The 21480-nt window shown below is 36.0% G+C and overlaps 1 pseudogene; it reads left to right on the top strand.

The window, feature by feature from the left end:
* Positions 1-4001, top strand: part of LOC111140810 — a 93988-nt pseudogene extending 89987 nt beyond the window's left edge.
* The last annotated feature ends 17479 nt before the right edge of the window (positions 4002-21480 follow it).

The following is a 21480-nucleotide window of genomic DNA, read 5'->3' as shown; positions in this document are numbered from 1 at the left end:
TGGAAAAATCAGAACTCTCATATACCACTGGTAAGAATGTAAAATGGTACAGCCACTTTGGAATAGCAGTTCCTCAAACATTCAAATACAGAGTAGCCATATGATGCAGTAATTCCATTTCTTATATATACACAAAAGAATTGGAAGTAGTTGTACACAAATACTTAAGCAATATTGTTCACTATAGGAAGAGGTAGAAATAACCCTCAAGTTCAATTTATGAATTGATAAACACAATTGGTATATCCATACAATGGAAATATTATTCAACCATATTAATTAGCAAACTACTGATACATGCTACAACATGGATAAATCTTGAAAACACTGCTAAGTAGAAGAATCCAGTAACAAAAGACTGCATATTATTCCATTTATATAAAATATCCAGAACTGACAAATCTATAGAGATCAAAAGATTAGCCATTGCCTAGGGCTAAAGAGGGAGTGAAGGGAAACAAGTAGGGAGAGTAATAGCTAAAGTGGGTGGAGTTTCTTTCTGAGGTGATAAAAATGCTCTAAAATCTACTATTGTGACTGCAGCATTTATCTGTGAGTGTACTAAAATCTACTGAACTGCACAATGTAATGGGTGAATTGTATGTAAATGATATTTCTTTTTTTTTAAGATTTTATTTATTTATTTGACAGACAAGAGATCACAAGTAGGTAGAGAGGCAGGCAGAGACAGAGAGAGAAGGAAGCAGGCTCTCCGTTGAGCAGGGAGCCTGATGCGGGGCTCGATCCCAGGACCCTGGGATCATGACCTGAGCCGAAGGCAGAGGCTTTAACCCACTGAGCCACCCAGGTGCCCCGTAAATGATATTTCAATAAAGATCCTTTTAAAAAAGCATTGTTCTGGCTTGCAAAACAAAAGTTACTGACTCCAAACACAAAACAAAAAAATAGCCACAAAATAAATGTTATATTTATTTCATATATTATTAAATTTAATACTAATAACAATTTAAAGACCCAGAACAATTTGTAGGTTAGATTGTCTCATTTCAAAGTAGTTCTCTAGTAAGCACAATGATTCTTTAGAAATCAGAACTAAACATAATTTCAAAAACAAAACTATAAAAAGCATTTACATCCACTTCACTGCACAGATATTACATTTTTTTTTTAAAGATTTTATTTATTTATTTGTCAGAGAGAGTGAGCACAGGCAGACAGAATGGCAGGCAGAGGCAGAGGGAGAAGCAGGCTCCCTGATGAGCAAGGAGCCCGATGTGGGACTCGATCCCAGGACGCTGGGATCATGACCTGAGCCGAAGGCAGCTGCTTAACCAACTGAGCCACCCAGGCGTCCCCACAGATATTACATTTAATGAGACATGTGGGTACACTTAAGAATGTTTCATACGATCTAGAGAATGATTTCCAAAAGTTAAGTGTTGCACACTAACAAACTCTTAAAATATCCCTACTTTTACCATGTCTTTCACTACAGGCACATGCCCAGACACTGTGTTTGTCAGTAAAAAAAAATTACTAATTTCCATGTTATTCCTCTTGACTCAAAACATTTTGGTAAGGACTCTTAGCTCTAGATTTCACTTCTGGGTTTTAATTAAATTCTTTATTTGTCATCTTTCAGCACAGCAAGGCTTATGCTTTCAGGTAAGAAATAAGGAAAATGTGAACAGATAAACCACTATGATGTGGATTGAACAGATGAAAGACTACAACCTGGATTGGCTCATTTTCATGCAAATATCTTTATGAAGATAAAATGGCTTTATGTCAAGAAAGAAGGGTTGGGGCGCCTGGGTGGCTCAGTGGGTTAAAGCCTCTGCCTTCAGCTCAGGTCATGATCCCAGGGTCCTGGGATCAAGCCCCACATCGGGCTCTCTGCTCAGCAGGGAGACTGCTTCCTTCTCTCTCTCTGCCTACTTGTAATCTCTGTCTGTCAAATAAATAAATAAACAAAAACTTAAAAAAAAAAAAAAAAAAAAAAGAAAGAAGGGTTAAAAGTGCCAATCTATGCATTCCTGAAGTGAAATTGGTATCATACATAAAATTACTCCTCTTGAGATAAAATTGTAGCTAGTAAGTATTTTAAATTTGGCCAATCATCAAGATAGAAAGCTTAAGGACACTTTGGAGACAGATTATCCTAGGTTTGGATCCCTTGTCTTTCATTTATTGGCTGGATGATCTTGAGGCAGTTGCCCAAATTCAATTTTCTCATTCACATAAAAGAGGATAATAAATTATGCATACATCATAGCATTATAAGGAAAAAATGACTATGTCTAGCAAAAGTAGGCATTCAAAAAACTGTTCTACCTTACTATTCTGGAATCTCAGTTAAAATAACAGTATCCATAATGGCACCATTGGCCATTCAAGAAATGTTACTAATAATCCCTAATAACTGAAAAGATTTATTCTCTGTTCTAAATACAAGAGATAGATCAGAAACTACTGGAAGACTACAAATATACCCTCTCCCTACTGCCTCATACTCTCTAACCTTTCATAATATCTAATGAAATAGTTCCAATATTGCTTACTATGAAAACTGAGAAGTTTAGACTCCCGAAGAAACCATGAAGAAACCTCCAGAAGAGGACAATCAAAAATAAACAGGCAATAGGCCCTCACATTTACTAACAGTAGAATAACTCTGGTCATTTCTTCCTCTCTGGTATGGCATTGCATCTCAGACTGCCTTATATCACAGGGATGTTGTAAAGACTCTAAAGAACTAAAAGAAACTTATAAGATGATTATAGGCACCAAATGCTGAATGAATGAATGAATGAATGAATGAATGAATGAAGCATAAAAGAACTAAAGGAATGGAAGGAACAAACTAAAGATGAAGTTATCTTCAGCTGTAGAATAAAGGAAAAACAACCTCGGTAAGGTCAAGAAAACATGTTAAGTAGAATAGTTAAGAGACGCCTTCTAAATGTCTCTAAATATCAGATGTGATTTTATTTCTTTTAACTTGCATTTCTTTTTTATTCCTCACTTTCCTTCACAAATCAACACTTGTCAAATTATACTATACCTATAACAGAAGGGCACAGACATAGTGCTAGAAATTTTCTAATGGGGTAAGTTGCAGAAGATAGACTGACCTTTTCATTTGCCTTTTCTAGAGCCTTTCAAAGTTAACTTTAAAAGAACTGGTGTCAGGAAGAGCTGGGGATTCCTTTAGTTAAGTCAATTTCTAAAGTAATTTGAAAATGAACCACATGGAGGAGAAAGGAATTTGCTTGTTTGTGTTTACATTTTCCTTCCTTCAGAATAAGACTATATACTTCCTACTACTGGAGGAAGGAAACAGATAATTTTGAAGGCATCTTTATAGATTTATGAAATGAACTATGGTATATCCTTAATCAATACATCAGAATCTACACAGAGTTCAAAAACCACATCATATTTTCAGTTTTTAAAATTGTGATTAAAAAAGTACCTAACATAAAATTTACCATCTTGGAGAATATGGCCAGGTGGCTCGGACTGAGCATGGTTTTCCTTGCCACTGGGTTCTATAGAACGCACTGCCAGTCTCTTGCCTGCTGTTCACAGTGGCTGCTTCTGATACCCCAGTGAAAAAACTGGAGAAGCATGACTCAGGCCAAGCTTTTGAGTTGATTGTCAGCCCTCAACCAAAAGAATTCATCCCAGAATTCCCCCTTTCCCCTCCAAAGAAGAAGGATCTTTCCCTAGAGGAAATTTGGAAGAAATCAGAAGCTGCAGAAGAAAAACGCAAGTCCCATAAAGCAGAGGTCTTGAAGCAGCTTGCTGAGAAAGGACAGCATGAGAAAAAAGTGCTTCAAAAAGCAACAGAAGAAAAGAACAACTTCAGGAAAATGGCAGAAGAAAAACTGACTCACAAAATGGAAGCCAACAAAGAGAATCGGGAGGCATAAATGGCTGCCAAACTGGAGCGCTTGTGAGAGAAGGACAAGTACATTGAAGAAGTGTGGGCAAACAAAGAATCCAAAGATCCTATTGATAAAACTGACACTGACTAATTTGTTCTGAGAACCGACTTTCTCTCCTTCCCTTTCCCAAATGTCCAAAGACTATACTGGCCAGCGTCATTTTACATTTGCCCTCCTAACAAATATTCTAGAAGCTGATGTAGGACTGTATTGGTAGATCTAGACAGTATGATGTTGTTTTATGGGCTAAAGGGGAAAAACTGAATGTTGCATTTTTTCTAAATGTAGTTACTTTACAAAGTAGAAACTACTTTTCTAAAAGTAGTTACTTTAGAAACTAACTACTTTCTTGTTTCTAAAGTAACTACTTTTCTTGTTGCATCTCTTTTCTACTTCAGTACACTTGGAATTCTGGGTTAGTGGCTAATACCATATTAGCTCTGTGAAAACATGTTTGATGTTTGTGAAAAGAGTATATAGTGGCTTCTTTTAAACTGTTGGATGCTGAACATCTGCTCATTTTAAACCCCAATCTATCCAGATCTTACCAGATGCTACTGTACTTGAATGATTAATAAAACTGCATGGTACTATTAAAAAAATAATTCATCATCTTAACCATTTTTAAATATATAGTTCAGTAGTTTTAAGTATATGCATATTGTTGTAAAACAGGTATCTAGAACTTTTTCATCTTGCAAAACTGAAACTCTATAGCCATTAAATAACTCCTATTTCCTCCATCCTAGCTCCTGATGACCCCCATTCTACTTTCCGTTTCTATCAATTCTATTATTTTAGATACCTCATATAAAAGGAACCGATTGTATTTGTCTTTTTGTGACTGGCTTATCCCACTTAACATAACGTCCTTAAGGTCCATCATGTTGTAGCATGTGGAAAAAATGTAAAAAGGATCCCCTTGCTTTTTAAGGCTGAATAATGTTCCATTGTATGTATATACCACATTTTGTTTATCCATTCATCTGTTGATAAACATTTGGGGTGCTTCTACTCTTAGGTACTGTGAATAGTTCTGCTATGAACATGGAAATGTAAATATCTCTTGAATATCTACTTTGAATTCTTTTGGATATACAGCCAAAAGTAGGATTATTGGATCATATGGTAGTTTTGTTTTTATCTTCTGAGTAACTGCCATACTGTTTTCCACAGCAGTTGCATCGTTTTACAATCCCATAGTGTACAAGGGTTCCAATTTCTCCACATATTCAACCAACATTAATTACTCCCTGTGTTTTTTTTTTAAGATTTTTTTTTAATTTATTTATTTGACAGAGAGAGATCACAAGTAGGCAGAGAGCCAGGCAGAGAGAGAGGAGGAAGCAGGCTCCCCGCTGAGCAGAGAACCCGACGCGGGGCTCGATCCCAGGACTCTGAGATCATGACCCGAGCCGAAGGCAGAGGCTTTAACCCACTGAGCCACCCAGGCGCCCCAACTCCCTGTGTTATTTTTAATAGTAGGCACGTTAATGAGTATAAGGTAATAAGTCATTGTGGTTTTGATTTGCATTTTTCAGATAATTACTAATGTTGACCATCTTTTCAAATGCTTGTTGGTCATTTGTATTTCTTCTTTAGAAAATGTCTATTCAAGGCCTTGGCTTATTTTTAATCTGGTTATTTTTTGTCATTGTTGAGTTGTAGCAATTCTTTACTTATTCTGGATATATTAATCACTTATCACATATGTAATTTGCAAATATTTTCTCTCATTCTGTAGCTTGCCATTTCACTCTGTTGATTGAGCCCCTGATACCCAAAAGTTTTTCAGCTTAATGTAGTCATATTTTTTCCATTTTGCTTGTGTTTTCTGTGTTTTTGATGTCATATTCCAAGAAAACACTAACAAATTCTACATGATGAATTTTTCCCTCTTTGTTTTCTTGTAGGAGTTTTATAGTCTTAGATCTTTAAGATGTCTTTAATCTAGTTTAATTTTTGTATATGGTAAAAGATAAGGGGCCCACTTAACTCTTTTGCGTACATATACCCAGTTTTACCAAAAATATTTGTGAAGGAGTCTCCCCCCAACACACACTGGGTAGTCTTGGCATGCTTTGCAAAGAACATTTAACTATATAGGTAAGGATTTACTTCTGGGCTCTCTATTCCATTGATGTAGTTGACTGTATGTATACAAATGCCACACTGATTTGATTACTGTGGCTTTGTGATATGCTTTAAGGAAAAGTGAATTGGAGGAATTGAAGGGGAAATGAACCATGAGAGACTGGGGACTCTTAGAAACAAGCTGAGGGTTTTAGAGGGGAGGGAGGTGGAGAGATGGGTGAGCCTGATGGTGCATATTAAGGAGAGCATGTATTGCATGGAGCACTGGGTGGGGTACATAAACAATGAATCTTGGAACACCGAAAAAATAAAGTTTTTAAAAAATGAACAAAAAATAAAATAAAATCAAGAAGTATGAGTCCTCCAACTTTTTTTTAATCTCAAAGTTGTTTTGGCTATTCAAAGCCCATTGAGAATCCATTAAAATATTAGGATAAATTTTTCTATTTCTTCAAAAAATGCTGTTGGAATTTTGATAGAGATTGCATTGAACAAGTAGATCAGTTTTAGTACTATGGACATGTTAACAATATTAAATCTTCCAATCCGTGAGCATGAGATGTCTTTCCATTTATTTGTGTTCTTTTAAATTTCTTTTAGCAGTGTTTGTGGTTTTCACTGTACAAGTCTTTCACCTCCTTAGTTAGATTTATTCCTAAGTATTTTATTCTTTTTGATGCTATTGTAAATGTCATTGTTTTCTTATTTTCCTTTTTTTTTTTTTTTTTGGACTGTTCATTGTTAATCTGATAGATTTTTAAATAATTTGCCATTATCTGTCTTCCTTCTTTGCCATGATTCCTTTTTATAGTAAGTCCACTTATTCATGAGGCAGAACAGGATGCTAGGGTCTGTGTCCCTCTGATGTGTACCCATTTCACTGTCAGTATTCTCCATGTTTCCAACAATAGTAACTTCAGTACTTCAGGAGAACAGAATCAAAACATAGAATCAATCAACATAGTAACATAGGAGGCTCCTGAGATTTGTTTTTCCCATAGATATACCAAATATACAGGTGCACATTGAGGAATTCCCCATGAAAAAGATCCAGAAACCAGCTGAGTTACTTCAGTGAAAATACACTGAAATGGGTAGGAAAGGCTGAGACACACTTTTGTCATAAAACCCATGCCATACAATCAGAATGGAACTCCCAATTGCCAAATTCTTCTTGAGGAGCAAAGGGGGTTGGGACCCACATCTAACACTCCAACTTTCAAGATTCCCGCATTTAAGACAGGTTCCCAAACACCTAGTTCTGAAAGCCAGTGAGGTTTTCATCTATAGGACTCACAAGAATTATATCAAACAGCAAAGCAGTTCTTAACTGGCTATCTCGGTGAAGGTACAACATAGAGGAAACAGACAAAAAATATCCATCTCCCATTTTTTTTTCCCTGAAAGGACTTTATCTGCACATTTCAAAAGCTGCTGCCTAAATGTCAGCAGGCACCTAGGGGCTCTGATCCTCCTCACAGACTAGGAAAGTTGGCACACATTTCCCCCATCTTCTTCCTCAGGCCTACTCCAAGTCACCAGTGATTCCCTGAGAGAAGCTTGTATATACATCTGTACCTCATTTTTTGCAGCTGCTGATGAAGGGATGGGTCTCTGGACTGCCTGGCTCTGACAGCCAATGGAGTTTCCATTCATGAGTTCCACAGGGATACAGCAAATAAAGAGGCAAATGTTAACTAGCTATCATCCCAGAGCTCAACACAAAAAAAGCAGGCAAAAATGTCCATCTTCCAGTCTTCCTCTGAAAGGGATTTACTTGCATACTTTAAGATCTGCTGCCTGAGGGCCAGGTTTCTAATTTAGCTTGTCTCTAGTGGCTGGCAGCCATCATCTCCAGACACTGGGAAAACCAACAGATACCTCCCATCTTCTTCCTCCAGCCTGCTCCAAGTAACTCACCAGTATCTCCTGGAAGAAGCTTGTATACATGTCTGTACTCCAACTTTCTCAGCTGTCTCCAGGGATAGATTCACAATCACCTGGCTCTCATAGCCAGTGGGGCTACCTTTCGCCAAGTCCCACAGAAGTATAGGAAATAAAGAAGAGGTCTTAACTGACTATCCCTCCAGGGCTCAACACAAAAGAAGCAGGCAAAAATGCTGCTCTCCAAGTTTTCCTTGAAAGGGATATAGCTGCAAACCTTAAAAGCTCATGACTCAGGCTTCTAATTTTAATACATATCTAGGTCCTGACTGTGAAAAAAATAGATACTTTCTCAGCTTCTGCCTGAGATTCCAGCTTCTAATCAATCTACATCTAAGTCCCAACTGTAATCCTTCCTTTTGGAACACTGATGGCCTTTCCCACTGGGAGCTGCTAAAACAAAGAAAGCATCTTGGTGAATCACAAATGTTTGAGAGAAAACCAAGAGCTTGCCTGGGCTGATTAACAAGGTTGATATCCTACATGAGATATTATGTCAAGAGTGCAAGAGGTGTTGCCAAAAATAGTCTCTGTTTTCCTATAGCCCAATGTGAAGGTATCTGAGGTCATAACATGCTGAGACCCTTCATGTCATCTCACCAACCTCAATCATTTTTTTTTCAGCTGGTATTTACTTAATGCTTTATATTTGTCAGCTATATGATCAACTAAGAAACATGAATAAATTGACCATCAAATTTTTAAGTAATCCAAAATAAAAAATTATATGCCTAGCTCTGTTAGATATGCTAAGTGGGAGATACAAAGGCCATGTAAGATTTAGCCCTGAAATATCTTTGAACATACAGACATATATATGTATGTCTGTACAAGGTTAGTAGAATCTTGTAGAATACAATCTAAGGCAATATATAATTATGTGGTCCAGAAAATGTATACCATGAGAAATAAGAGTTATGATTTTTGAACACCTTCACAGATTGTGTGAAGACTCTAAAGTTCTACTTTGGTGACTACCAAAATTCTTCTTTAACCAGTGAAGAACTTTGACTTTTTTGAGTGAAATAAGTCAAGCAGAAGAGAGTCAATTATCATATGGTTTCACTAACTTGTGGAGCCTAAGGAATAACATGGAAGATATTGGGAGATGGAGTGGAGAAGTGAGTTGGGAGAAATCAGAGGGAGAGACTGTGGACTTTAAGAAATGAACTGAGGGTTTTGGAGGGGAGGGAGGTGGGGGATTGGGTGAGCCTGATGGTGGGTATTATGGAGGGCACGTATTGCGTGGAGCACTGGGTGTAGTGTATAAACAACAAATTTTGGAACACTGAAATAAAATAAAATAATTTTTAAAAAAAGAGTGCAACAGGTGGCTCTTTTATGTAATATACAGAAACCAGCAGAGTCTAAGGAAATGAAGAACAGAGAAAAACGTACCAAACAATAGTACAAGATAAAACTCCAGAGACAGACTTTAATGACATGAAGATAAGTGATTAATCAGATAAGGAGTTCAAAATACTGGTCATAAAGTTGCTCACTTCATTCAGAAGAACAATTCAGTGAAAATTTTGACAAATAGAAAATATAACAGTGTCAATCAAAAATCACAGAGCTGAAGAACACAATAACTGACCTGAAAATCTCAACAGAGGGACTCAAAAGCAGAGTAGATGAAGCATAAAAATAGATCAACAGGGGCACCTGGGTGGCTCACTGGGTTAAGCATCTGCCTTTGGCTCAGGTCATGAACTCAGGGTCCTGGAATCAAGCCCCGCATCGGGCTCTCTGCTCAGCAGGGAGCCTGCTTCCTCCTCTCTCTCTCTGCCTACCTCTCTGCCTACTTATGATCTCTCCTTCTCTCTCTGTCAAATAAATAAAATCTTTAAAAAAAATAGATCAACAAATTCAAACGAAGGGATAGAACTCTTCCAACTAGAGAAGTTAGCAGAAAAAGCAATAAAAAAGAGTGAAAATAGCTTAAGAAATTTATGGGACACTATCAAATGGGCCAATATTTATATAATAGGGATCCCAGAAGAAGACAGAGAAAAAGACAGAAAGCTTATTCAAAGAAATAATGGCTAAAAATCTCCCTAACCTAAGGAAAGACACAGATACCCAAGTCAAAGAATCCTGAGAATAAAAAAATAAGAGAAATCCAAAGAGACCCTCTCTAAGATGCATTAAAATTAAATTGTCAGATGTTAAAGGTAAGGAAAGAATCTTAAAAGCATCAAGAGAAAAGTAAATTGTTATATACAGGGAACCCATATAAAACTAACAGCAAATTTTTCAGGAGAAAGTGCAGGCTAGAAGGGAGTTGGATGATATAGTCAAAGTAATGGGGGGGACAAAGACTGCTATCCAAGAATACACTACCTGGCAAAGTTGTCCTGCAGAACTGAAAGAGAGATAAGTTTCCCATACAGACAAAAGCTGACAGATTTTATCACCACTAGACCAGTCTTAAAGGAAATGTAAAAGTGACTTCTTCAAGCTGAAACAAAACGGTGCTAATCAATTACATAAAAATATATGAGAAGATTAAACTCAGTGGTAAAGGTAAATATATAGCTTAATGAAGAATACTCTAATATTGTAATGGCGGTAGGAAAATAACTGTTAACTCTAGTATAAAAGTTAAAGGACAAAAGTATTAAAAATAAATACAACTATAAAAATTTGTCAGTGGATATGTGATGCAAATAAAAAGATGTAAACTATGCTATAAAAAACAAAATATGTTGAGGGGAACTTAAAAATGTAGAGCTTTTGTATGCACTCAAAATTAAGCTGTTCCCAGCTAAAAATAGGCTCTTATAAATACACAAGATAATTTATATAAGCGTTAGGGTAATTAGAAGGCAAAAGGTATAGTAGATACACAAACAATAAAAAGCAAGAAATCAAAGCATACCATTACAGAAAATCATCAAATTACAAATTAAAAATTCTCCCTAGACAAAAAAGAACAAAGGATTTACAAAGGAACAAAACAACAACATAGCAAGACTAGGTCCATATCTATCAATAATCACTTTAAATATAAATGAACAAAAATTCTCTACTCAAAATATATACAGTGGCTGAATGTATTTAAAAAAAAAACAAAAACAGACCCAATTATATGCTGCCTACAAGAGACACATCACCTTTAAGGACACACACAGACTGAAACTGAAAGGATGGAAAAAGATATTGCATGCAAATTGAAGCCAAAACAAGAGGGAGCTACACTTCTATCAAACAAAACACACTTAAGCCAAAGGCTATAGCAAGAGACAAAGAAGATCATTATATAATGAAAAAAGAGGTGAATCCATCAAGAGAATATAACATTTGTAAATATTTATATACCTAATATAGAAGCAACTTAATATATATAGTTTATATTAATTGATATAAATAAATAGAAAGCAATACAATAATAGCAAGGAAATTCAACAATCTACTTTCAACAATAGGTAAGCCATTCAGACAAAAAAAATCAATAAGGTAACATTGGAGTTAAAGGATATATTAGAGCAGATGGAACTACCAGGTATATATAGAACATTCCAGCCAATAGCAGTAGATTACACATTTTTCTCATACACACATGATACTGCCTACCAAAAAAATGGATCATATGGTAAGCCACAAAACAAGTTGTAATAAATTGAGATCCTATCAAACATTTTTTCCAACCACAATGGTATGAAACTAGAAATCAATAAGAACACTAGAAAATTCACAAACATGTGATTGAACAACATGCTCCTGAACAATCAATAAGTCAAAGAAATCAAGAAATAAATCAAAATAATCTTGAGACAAATAAAAATGGAAACAAAAGATACCAAAACTTATGGGACAGAGTAAAAGCAGTTCAAAGAAGGAATTATATAATAAATAATTTAATAATTATATAAATAAATAATTATATAATATGTAATAAATTATATAATAAATAATTATAATAACTTGTATGATAAATAAATTATTAAATAGTAATAAAGTAAAAAGAAAGTTCTCAAACAACCTAACTCTACACCTCATGGAACTAAAAAAAGAATAGACTAAGCCCAAAGTTAGTAGAAAAGGAAATAATAACAATTAAAGTGGAAATAAATGAAATAGAAATTAAAAAGAGAATAGAAAAGATCAATGACGATAAGACCTGGTCTCCTTGAAAAGATAATGAAATGGACAAACTTTTCCTACACTTACAAGAAAAAAAAGTAGACTCAAATATATGAAATTAGAAATAAAAGAAGTGACATTACAACTAATACCACAGAAATATAAAGTATCAGAAGAGACTATTATAAACAATTATACAACAAATAATTTGACAATGTAGAAGAAATGGATAAATTCCTAGAAACATAAAACCTACCAAGACTGAATCATGAAGAAACAGAAAATTTGAAAAGACTAATTACCAGTAATAAAATTGAATTTGTAAATAAAAATCTCCCAACAAAGAAAAGTCCAGCACCAGATGGCTTCACTGGTGAATTCTACAAATATTTAAAAAGGAACTAATATCAACCCTTTGTAAACTCTTCCAAAAATAGAATAGTATGAACGTTTCCAAATTCATGTTACAAGGCCAGCATTACCATGATACCAAAATCAGCAAAGACTCACACACACACACACACACACACACACACACACACACACACACACACAAATTGCAAGTTAATATCACTGAGAAACATGGATGGAAAAGTCTTCAATTAAAAATATTAGCAGAGTTCGGGATATCTGTGTGGCTCAGTGGGTTAAAACCTCTGCCTTCGGCTCAGGTCATGATCTCAGGGTCCTGGGATCTAGTCTCGTATCGGGCTCTCTGCTCAGTGGGAAGCCTGCTTCAACCCCTCTTTCTCTGCCTGCCTCTTTGCCTACTTGTAATCTCTGTCTGTCAAATAAATAAATCAAATCTTTAAAAAAATATATTAGCAGAGTTCAACAATGTAAAGGATCACATACCATAATCAAGTGGGATTTATTCCAGGGTTGCAAGGATGGTTAAACACACACAAATCAAGATGACATATCACGCCAACAAGATGAAGGATAAAAATCATATGATTGTCTCAATAAACAGAGAAAAAGCATCTGACAAAATTCAACGTCCTATCACAGATATATTCAGAACATTCCATCCCAAAGCAACAGAATACACATTCTTCTCTAGTGCACATGGAACATTCTCCAGAATAGATCACATCCTGGGTCATAAATCAAGTCTCAACCAGTATCAAAAGATTGGGATCATTCCCTACATATTTTCAGACCACAATGCTCTGAAGCTAGAACTCAATCACAAGAGGAAATTTGGAAAGAACCCAAATACATGGAGCATCCTTCTAAAGAATGAATAGGTCAACCAGGAAATTAAAGAAGAATTGAAAAAATTCATGGAAACAAATGATAATGAAAACACAATAGTTCAAAATCTGTGGGACACAGCAAAGGCAGTCCTGAGAGGAAAATATATAGCAATACAAGCCTTTTTCAAGAAATAAGAAAGGTCTCAAATACACAACCTAACCCTACACCTAAAGGAGCTGGAGAAAGAACAAGAAAGAAAGCCTAAACCCAGCAGGAGAAGAGAAATCATAAAGATCAGAGCAGAAGTCAATGAAATAGAAACCAAAACAATAGTAGAACAAATCAATGAAAGTAGGAGCTGGTTCTTTGGAAGAATTAATAAGATTGATAAACCCCTGGCCAGACTTATAAAAAAGAAAAGAGAAAGGACCCAAATAAATAAAATCATGAATGAAAGAGGAGAAATCACAACCAATACGAAAGAAATACAAACAATTATAAGAATATATTATGAGCAACTATACACCAGCAAATTTGACAATCTGGAAGAAATGGATGCATTCCTAGAGACATATAAACTACCACAACTGAACCAGGAAAAAATAGAAAACCTGAACAGACCCATAACCAGGAAGGAGATTGAAGCAGTCATCAAAAATCTCCCAACAAACAAGAGCCCAGGGCCAGATGGCTTCCCAGGGGAATTCTACCAAACATTTAAAGAAGAATTAATTCCTATTCTCCTGAAACTGCTCCAAAAAATAGAAATGGAAGGAAAACTTCCAAACACATTTTATGAGGCCAGCTTTACCTTGATCCCAAAACCAGAAAAGGATTCCCTCAAAAAAGAGAATTACAGACCAATATCCTTGATGAACACGGATGAGAAAATTCTCACCAAAATACTAACAAATAGGATCCAACGGTACATTAAAAGGATTATTCACCACGACCAAGAAGGATTTATCCCAGGGCTGCAAGGTTGGTTCAACATCTGCAAATCGATCAATGTCATATAATACATTAATAAAAGAAAGAACAAGAACCATATGATACTCTCAACAGATGCTGAAAAAGCATTTGACAAAGTACAGCATCCTTTCCTAACGAAAACTCTTCAAAGTGTAGGGATAGAGGGTACATACCTCAATATCATCAAAGTCATCTATGAAAAACCCACCACAAATATCATTCTCAATGGAGAAAAACTGAGAGCTTTTCCCCTAAGGTCAGGAACACGGCAGGGATGTCAATTATCACCACTGCTATTCAACATAGCACTAGAAGTCCTAGCCTCAGCAATCAGACAACAAAAAGAAATTAAAGGCACCCAAATTGGCAAAGAAGAAGTCAAACTATCACTCTTTGCAGATGACATGATACTATATATGGAAAACCCGAAAGACTCCACTACAAATCTGCTAGAACTTGTACAGGAATTCAGTAAAGTATCAGGATATAAAATCAATGCACAGAAATCAGTTGCATTTCTTTACACCAACAACAAGACAGAAGAAAGAGAAATTAAGGAGTCAATCCCATTTATAATTGCACCCAAAACCAAAAGATACCTAGGAATAAACCTAACCAAAGAGGCCAAGAATCTATACTCAGAAAACTATAAAGTACTCATGAAAGAAATTGAGGAAGACACAAAGAAATGGAAAAATGTTCCATGCTCATGGATTGGAAGAACAAATATTGTGAAAATGTCTATGCTACCTAAAGCAATCTACACATTCAATGCAATCCCTATCAAAATCCCATCCACTTTTTTCAAAGAAATGGAACAAATAATCCTAAAATTTATATGGAACCAGAAAAGACCTCGAATAGCCAGAGGAATATTGAAAAAGAAAGCCAAAGTTGGTGGTATCACAATTCCAGACTTCAAGCTCTATTACAAAGCTGTCATCATTACAAAGCCAGTATGGTACTGGCACAAAAACAGACACATAGATCAATGGAAGAGAATAGAGAACCCAAGAAGAGTAAATGAAACAAGATGGAATTGGGAGGGAGACAAACCATAAGTGACTCTTAATCTCACAAAACAAACTGAGGGTTGATGGGGGGAGGGGGGTGGGAGGGGGGGTGGGATTATGGACATCGGGGAGGGTATGTGCTATGGTGAGTGCTTTGAAGTGTGTAAACCTGGCGATTCACAGACCGGTACCCCTGGGGATAAAAATATATTCTTTGTTTATAAAAAATAAAATTAAAAAAAAAAAAGAATCATGAGAGAGGGGCACCTGGGTGGCTCAGTGGGTTGGGGCCTCTGCCTTCGGCTCAGGTCGTGGTCCCAGGGTCCTGGGATCGAGCCCCGCGTCAGGCTCTCTGCTCTGCGGAGAGCCTGCTTCCTCCTCTCTCTGCCTGCCTCCCTGCCTACTTGTGATCTCTCTCTCTCTGTCAAGTAAATAAATAAAATCTTAAAAAAAAAAAAAAAGAATCATGAGAGAAAAAAAAAAATAGAGAACCCAGAAATAGAGCCTCAACTCTATAGTCAACTAATCTTTGATAAAGCAGGAAAGAATGTCTAATGGAAAAAAGACAGTCTCTTCAACAAATGGTGTTGGGAAAATTGGATGGCCACATGCAGAAAAATGAAATTGGACCATTTCTTCAAACCACACATGAAAATAAACTCAAAATGGATGAAGGACCTCAATGTGAGAAAGAAACCCATCAAAATCCTTGAGGAGAACACAGGCAGCAACTTCTTCGACCTCAGCCACAGCAACTTCTTCCTAGAACCATTGCCAAAGGCAAGGGAAGCAAGGGCAAAAATGAACTATTGGGACTTCATCAAGATCAAAAGCTTTTACACAGCAAAGGACACAGTTAACAAAACCAAAAGACAACTGACAGAATGGGAGAAGATATTTGCAAACGACATATCAGATAAAAGGCTAGTGTCCAAAATCTATAAAGAACTTAGCAAACTCAACACCCAAAGAACAAATAATCCAATCAAGAAATGGGCAGAAGACATGAACAGACATTTCTGCAAAGAAGACATCCAGATGGCCAACAGACACATGAAAAAGTGCTCCACATCACTCAGTCTCAGGGAAATACAAATCAAAACCACAATGAGATACCACCTCACACCAGTCAGAATGGCTAAAATTGACAAGTCAGGAAATGACAGATGCTGGCGAGGATGCGGAGAAAGGGGAACCCTCCTACACTGTTGGTGGCAATGCAAGCTGGTGCAACCACTCTGGAAAACAGCATGGAGGGTCCTCAAAAAGTTGAAAATAGAGCTACCCTATGACCTAGCAATTGTACTACTGGGTATTTACCCTAAAGATACAAATGTAGTGATCCAAAGGGGCATGTGCACCCGAATGTTTATAGCAGCAATGTCCACAATAGCCAAACTATGGAAAGAACCTAGATGTCCATCAACAGATGAATGGATAAAGATGTGAGATACACACACACACACATACACACACACACAATGGAATACTATGCAGCCATCAAAAGAAATGAAATCTTGCCATTTGTGATGATGTGGATGGAACTAGAGGGTATTATGCTTAGTGAAATAAGTCAATCAGAGAAAGACAACTATCATATGATCTCCCTGATATGAGGAAGTTGAGATGCAACGTGGGGGATTTCAGGGGTAGGAGAAGAATAAATGAAAAAAGATGGGATCAGGAGGGAGACAAATAATAAGAGACTCAATCTCACAAAATAAACTGAGGGTTGCTGGGCAGAGGGGGTTAGGGAGAGGGTGGTGGGGTTATGGACATTGGGGAAGGTATGTGCTATGGTGAGTGCTATGAAGTGCATAAACCTGGCAATTCACAGACCTGTACCCCTCGGGCTAATAATACATTATATGTTAATAAAAAAAAAAATTCAACGTCCTTCCATGATGATAACACTCAATAAACTGGGTATAGAGGAAACATACATGAACATAATAAAGGCCTACATGACAAGCCCACAACTAACATCATATTCAACAGTGAAATGCTAAAAATTTTTCCTTCTAGATCAGAAACAAGACAAGAATGCCAATTTTATTCAATATAGTACTAGAAATACTAGCCAGAGCAATTAGGAAAGAAAAAAAAAAGATATTCAAATTAGAAAAGGAAAAAGTAAAATCATTTCTATTTGCAGATAACATAATATCATATATAAAAAAACTTGAAGAATCTACCAAGAGCCTGTTAGAATAAACAAATTAAGTTGTAGGTTACAAAATCAATACACAAAAATAAGTTTCATTTCTCTAATCAACTATCAAAAAGAGAAATTTATCCCATTTATAATAACATCACAAAGAATAAAATACTTAGGAATAAATTTAATGATGGAGGTAAAAGATCTACACACTGAAAACCAGAAGACATTGATGAAAAAATTGAAGTCATAAATAAATGGAAAGATATCCTACATTCATTGATGGCAAGAATCACTAATATTAAAATGGGAGTACTACTCAAAGCAATCTACACTTTCAGTGCAATCCATATCAAAATGCCAATGAAATTTTCTACAGAAATGGAAAAAATAATATTAAAATTTATATGAAACTGCAAAAGACCCTGGAGAGACAATGCACCTCGAGGAAGAACAACAAAGTGTACTGCGGGAGGCATCACATTTTTTTTACTTCAAACTAGATTACAAAGCCATAGTACTGAACACAGAATAGTACTGGCATAAAACCAGACACATAGATCAGTGAAACAGAATAGAGCATCCAGAAATAAACAATTACATAGATGGTCAATTAATTTCTGATAAAGGAGTCAAGAATATAAGACAGTCTCTTCATTAAAAAGGTGTTGGGAAAACTGGATAGCCATATATAAATGAAAAAACTGTATCCCTTATACTATACACAAAAATCAACTGAAATGGATTAAAGACTTGAACATAAGACTTGAAATCCTAAAACTCCTAGAAAACAATATAGGTGTGTAAGCTCTTTAACTCTGGATGTGGTAACAGTTTTTTGGATTTCACACCAAAAGCAAATGAAAAAAAAAGCAAAAATAAGCAAGTGGGACTATATCGCACTAAAGTGTCTGCATAGCAGAAGAAACTATCAGTAAAAACAAAAAGTTAGGGGTGCCTAGGTAGCTCAGTCAGTTGTGTCTAACTCTTGATCTCAGCTTAGGTCTTGATCTCAGAGTCATGAGTTCAATCTCCACATTGGGCTCCATGATTACCATGGAGCCTACTTTTAAATAAATAAATAAATGTAACCTACAGAATAGGGTGGAAGAAAATATTTGCAAATCATATAGCCAATAAGCAGTTAATATCGGAGATATTCAAGAAACTCATACAACTCAATAGCAAAGGAAGGAAGGAGGAAATGGGTAAAAGACTGAATAGACATTTTTCCCAAAGAAGACATATGAATGGCCTGTAGGTACATGAAAAGGTGCTGAATACCATTAAACATCAGGGAAATGCAAACCAAACCATAATGAGCTAATACCTCATACCTGCTAGGGTAGCTATTATCAAAAAGATAAGACAATACTGACTCCAGGGGAATGCAATGTTTCATTGACCTTGCTCACATACTCCTCTGATTGGGTAAATAGATAGTTTCCTCAGGTAGAGCAGAAACCCCAAAGAGAAAATTAAAGTCTTCTATGAAAGGGACAAGTTGAGAAATGGACACGGGAATATAAACAACAAATGAACACTCTAAAAATGCCACTCAAAGTATCAGTGCCTGAGTTGTTTGTTACCAATTAAGGACAACATAACAAAAGTTGTACTATAATGGAAATCACTATGCCACTAGATTAAACATAGTTTAGCTTATATTTATTTATTTCATAATAAGACTCAGTGAAACTGACATCATGTGCCTCCTAACACAATGCACTGAAGTGGGGGGGAGCACATCATCACTTTTGGGGCTTTCCTACCAAAATGCACACATTACCTAAATCTCATCATGAGAAAACATCAAACATCAGACAAATCCAAATCGAAGGGCATTCTACAAAATAAATGGCCCATCTCTTCAAAAATGTCAATGTTATAAAAGGCAAATAACAAAACAAAACAAAACAAAAACACCTGAGAAACTATTCTAGACCTAAAAAGACAAAAGAGACAAAGCAACATGTGCTCTAGGACATCCTTTTGCCATCAAGGACTGGTAAATTTGCAAAAGTTGCCTAAGATCTATAGATTAGAGGGTAGTATTATGAGAATGTTAATTTCCTGATTCTAATCATGTTATGGTTACATAAGAGAATATCTTTGTCTTCAGAAAATAAAAGCCAATCATTAAAGGTAAATACACAATTTTTATAGCTTCTTCTCAAATGATTCACACACACATACACACACACACACACACACACACGTACACAAGAGGGAGGTGGTGAAGACAGAAATATTTGTGCATATGTTTGTGTAGTGGAGAGAAAGAAAGGATGATAAAGCAGATGTGGCAAAGTGTTAAATGTGAGAAATCTTGTTTAAACACATATACGAATTTGTTGCACTATTCTTATAAATTCCCTGTAAGACTGAAAGTATGTTTATTTAAAATTAAAGGAAAATAAAATTTTAGAGTTCATAAATAACAGCAACAATACAAATGCTTCTATTTAAATATTCACTCAACTTGCTTAAAATGCACATGTAATTTTTTAGCTATTGCCTCAACGTCTTATATTTTTGGAGTATATAATTCAATATACATGTGAACATATGTAAGAATATGAACTATTTGAAATAAAAATGTTTTTTTTAATAGGAAGCCAGAAAAACAGATATATACGGACAGTCTTAGAGTGTGAAAAGTGAAATTTTAATACTGATTTCATGAAATTGGGGATTTTTAAAAAATTGTTTAATTTTTCAAAATTTAAAAAAAAATTGAAATCCTGCCTATACTTCCAGAAAACCTCCTGAAAGCTTTTTAAAGATAATGTTGAAATCTTTAAATATCAAATCCAGAAGAAAAAAAAAATGAATGCAGATTTACTTGGGTCCAGAGCCCTGCAGATGTCCAGAAGTCTCACCCAGAGCAATCTCCAGAAAGGCCCCATCTAATCTTCGGTCCATTACTGTAGAGATGCCCACGGGTACTTGACTTCTGTGCCAGACTTAAAGGCAATCAAATACTGGCAAACCTGGGGTCCTGCCACCTTAGCTGTCCCGGCAGTCATTTTTTGCAATCCTGCCATCTTTTTCTCCCACAACAAGGCACCACCATTGAATGGGGCCTAATTTCCTCATGCTTACAGACATTCACCTGCAGCTTTCTCCCTGTCTTACTATGTGAGCCTCTCTTCCCCCTCCACTACCCATTCTCCCCTCCAGGTGTACCTGCCGGCAGAAAACAAAAGCCAGCAAAAATCTTAGGCCAAGTGGATTCTATTTCCAGACCTATCACTAACTTTCCCGGAGGAAGGTGGTCTCTATCTACCTGCAGGCTTGAAATGGGGAAAGTAGAGAGTATAAGGAGAACAAATACAGTACATCTTCATTTTATATTCATGAGCCTAGCAAGACCCATTTTTGTTGCAAAGAAAGAACATTTGTTCAGTAATCTTCCTGATATGCCGTTTAGCCAATTTTAACTCGCCCTGGAATAGAACAGTGCCAGCTACTGTTTCAAATGGTTAGAGCAAATACTGTTGACACTGTGACCATGTACCTGGGCCTCTGCAGAATCTACCTTGGTGGACTGTTCCCCTAAAGGATTTTTAGCACAAGCACTGGCATCTCTCTGACTGACGCCTTTCTCTGGCTACAAAAGCATGCTTAGCTGGAATGCAAGCCAGCCTGCCAGAAGAAATTAACTCCCTCAGGAGCAACTCTTAGTCAATGAAGGATTACACTGTCCCATTAGGGGCAATTACGAAGTATGTTCTCTATGCTGTCCAATACAGTAGCTGCCAATAAATGTGCTTATTGAGCCGTTAAAGTGTAGCTGGTCCAAACAGATAGCCATTTTAAATGTAAAATATACACTGGACTTCTAAGACATAGCATGAAGAAAGATAAACTATATCATTAATATTTTTATTGATTAAATGCTGAAATTACAATATTTTGGACATATTTTTCTAAATAAAATATAACATCAAAATTAATTTTACCTTTTTTCTCGCTTTACTTACTAGAAAATTTAAAATTACATATGTGGCTTATACTACATTTCTGTTGGACAGCACTATATATAGTTTATTAAAGTTCTTTTGCAGAAATGAGCTGTAAATGCCCACACTAACAGCCC

The sequence above is a fragment of the Enhydra lutris genome, unplaced genomic scaffold (assembly GCF_002288905.1).
Source record: "Enhydra lutris kenyoni isolate GAN:26980312 unplaced genomic scaffold, ASM228890v2 scaffoldscaffold1, whole genome shotgun sequence".
In the NCBI taxonomy this organism is placed as follows: Eukaryota; Metazoa; Chordata; class Mammalia; order Carnivora; family Mustelidae; genus Enhydra; species Enhydra lutris.
This window is presented reverse-complemented; position numbering and strand designations above follow the sequence as displayed.